Below are 3,472 nucleotides of genomic sequence, written 5' to 3' on the forward strand. Positions count from 1 at the left end.
ATTGAATTCAAGAAGTAGACTAATAATCAAGAGTAGATATTTTTCACAAAACTGAGGGCAAAATGAGAAAGGCTGTTCTCCGCCTAAAGAGGATAAACCCTTTACATCTAGAACGCGTATAAAGGTCCCCTGTAGTTTACAAAAAACAACTGAAAGAAAGGTATTATTCAATTTTCAGTTAAAATTTGCTTAAACCCCACCATTTATTTATCTGCATGCTCAGAAAGTAATTTATTACTATATGGGCTTCAAGTACCCTTGGTTATATAAATGATTAAACCCTTGGCATCTAAGTGTTTATGCCTGGGTTGAATTCCGAACCTCTCCAAAGAAGAAAGATGTGCAATTTGCTTCCTCCCAAAAATGACATCCTTGAAAATGCTTTGGGAGAGCTTTATTCAGTCTTATTGTGTCACTATGTGTTGGAATTATCTTGACTGCAACAACTACATGAAACTAAATATTAAACATTGAAAATAGAAAATTTTACATGTCTTGAAGTGAATGATTCAAAAATACATGCATGTGTTATGCCTACATACTGTTAAAGCAATCACTCTATGGGGCTATATGCATATGACTATATATATGTGTGTATCTATTCACACATGTATATGTATATATACACACATATATATAACTATATATATGTATACATATAACTATTGCCTTTTTGTACAAATAAATTCCGTGTCTGTTCATTTCTTGTCTTACCTTACAGAGATCCCAAATACTCTCTATAGTAATATCAGAAACACTGATGCAGGTGGCTATATTTAATTGTGACACTCTGTTATTTTGTAGGAGCCATGGTGGCATAGTGGCTACTCATTGGACTGCTAAGGGCAAGGTCAGCCCTTTGAAACCATCAGCGACTCTGCAGGAGACAGACAGGGCTTAGCACTCCGGTGTAGTTATGGTTTCAGAAAATCACAGGGGCCGTTCTTCTTTGTCCTGTAGAGTTTCTACGTGTTGGTATCAACTTGAGGGCAGTGAATTTGTTTTGTTGTTGTTGTTATATAGTTATTAATGGATTTTTCTTTAAAATAGATACTGGATTCGCATCATCGGAATAGCTCATTTATTTTAAAATAGAGCCAGCAGTATAAAGGTGAATTATATTGAATTCTATCAATTTCCAACTTAATGTCAGTGAAGTTTTTAGTTTGTAATGTTTTCCATGAATTCACTTGCTTTGGGAATATTTTTCAGATGCTGTTGTTGTTTTCCACTATAGTTCATGTTAGGACTTTTATTTCCTTTAGTTGATTATTTTTATAATTTTGTTTTCAAGCCAAATGATTAAAGATGTTCTGTTTGTGCTGGTGTTGGGTTCTTTGCCTTCAGCTTATTTGTAAGTGATACAAACAGAAGGGGAAGCGGTATTGAGAGATGTCATCTTCTCTGAAGCGCCATATGGGGTCATATGGAGCGCTGGCATGCAAAGGTATCAGAAGACATGCCACCCCTGAAGTAACATCTAACAACTGTGATTATCTTTATAGGCACCAAGGGTAGATTAGACACACATAAGATTTTTTTCTCTAAAAATAAACCCTTTGAAGAAATTATACACTAGGCTGAATTTCTATTTAAGTCAGTAAAAATAATAAATTCGAACAAGTTTTGTCCATGGCTAAATAACATATTCAACAGAAATCTTTCATAGTTCGAAAGTTCAAGATGGAAGGAAACATGAAATGTATCCTTACTATTTACCTTCATATGTGGATGTGTGTATCATGTGCTTATGATGAATCTGAAAACTACACAGGACTCATTTTATCAAAAGGAGAATAATTGTGAAATATAACTTATACTTTCTTTTTTGGGAGGTAAATTGTAATTTTTTTATTGGAAAACAAATATACAACTTGGAATGGATTTGAGGCAAATTGTGCCATAAACAGATTTTCTTTAAGTGGCTAAACAAAGTTTAAAAAGCAAGTAACCAGCAGTACAGAAAAATAGTGTATGAGTACCTGGATCATACACCCGTTTTGCAATAGTGCAACTTTAAGTACATATTGTTGACTGTCCTTAGTCCACGCAGAGTTACAGCTCCACACTTCAACAACCACATGCTGACGGTTCCTAAAGAAAACTACTGAAAAAAAGGCCTAACCAGATGTTCCCTCGTTTGACCAACTCCATCTAAGTTTAGATGTGCAGAAGGGCTTAGATATATCCAGAGTAAGCCACATGCAACATGTTACTTGATCAGTTTTCTAAAATAAGGTTTTAGGACAATGACAGTAAGATAAGGGAAGAGAACATGGAGAATGAAGTCCTAATTACTATACATGCATACTCTTTTGACAGTTGGGGGAACCTTTTACAGATAAGTTACAAACAAAGAAAAGGCAAATAAACAATTTTGTACAAGAAATTTAACACATTCTGTATAATGTCTTCTCTTTGCTGTCATCATTTGTACACACTCTTCATAGTTTACTTGACCATCCCCATCAATATCTGCTTCCCTGAACCTCTTCGTCTGTTCACTTCTCCCCAAGGTTTGTCCTCACATGACGAAGTTCTGCTGCACTAATGTAGCCATTGCCACACACGGAATGCTTCTCTGCTTTCTTCTTTGCTGTCTGTGTCCTTCATTTTTCTTGCCATCATTGTCAGAAATTCTGGGAGGTCAATTGTGCCATTACCATCAGCATCTGCTGCATTAATCATGTCTTGTAATTCTGCTTCTGAGGGATTCTGCACAAGAGAGCTCGTGACAGTTCCCAATTCCTTTGTGGTTATAGTTCCGTCACCATCCTTGTCAAATAGTGAAAAAGCTTCCTTGAATTCTGCAATTTGCTCTTCAGTCAGTTGGTCAGCCATGCTGCAAGCGCTACCGGTCTCAGAGACGTGTTCACACAACCACTCGGCTCACTAGCTCCACTCGGACTAATCTATACTTTCTTATAATACAAAACAAAGTTTTTATGTTAATGGAAATCCAATGAAATTTTAATGCCCACATAGAAGGCTATTATTAATAATGATTTAACAGGCTCATGAACTAACAGTGCCTCTGTGAACACTGAAAAAGTACAGTGATACCGGTGTTGTTGAACTTAATTTGTTCCAGATTCATCTTCAAACACTGAGAAGTTCAAGAACTGAACATATTTTTCCCATGAGAAATAATGGAAAACTAAATAATTATTAAAATGAAATGTTTTATTTTATTATACACGACTATATTATATATTATACATATTTTAATATATTAAAATTAATATTACAATAAAAACAAAATAATAAATTAGTTCTGAGGCACAAAACTACATTTATAAATACATTTCACAAGGATTCTAAATTACTATGGAGACTTTTAGCCTTTTGGCATATCACTGTCTCAGATACCTTATTGTCATTGAGTTGTTCTTGATATATTTAAATTAGTAGAAACTTTTCAACCTCTTCCATGGTCTGGGCTCTTTGTTTAATGGTTAAAAATTTCACCCAT

At 34.7% G+C, this 3,472-nt stretch overlaps 1 pseudogene; it reads right to left on the reverse strand.

The window, feature by feature from the left end:
• Positions 1-2,335: 2,335 nt before the first annotated feature.
• LOC142461091 (neo-calmodulin pseudogene) lies at positions 2,336-2,856 on the reverse strand (annotated as a pseudogene).
• Between the last annotated feature and the right edge of the window lie 616 nt (positions 2,857-3,472).

The sequence above is a fragment of the Tenrec ecaudatus genome, chromosome 11 (genome assembly GCF_050624435.1).
Source record: "Tenrec ecaudatus isolate mTenEca1 chromosome 11, mTenEca1.hap1, whole genome shotgun sequence".
NCBI classification, from domain to species: domain Eukaryota; kingdom Metazoa; phylum Chordata; class Mammalia; order Afrosoricida; family Tenrecidae; genus Tenrec; species Tenrec ecaudatus.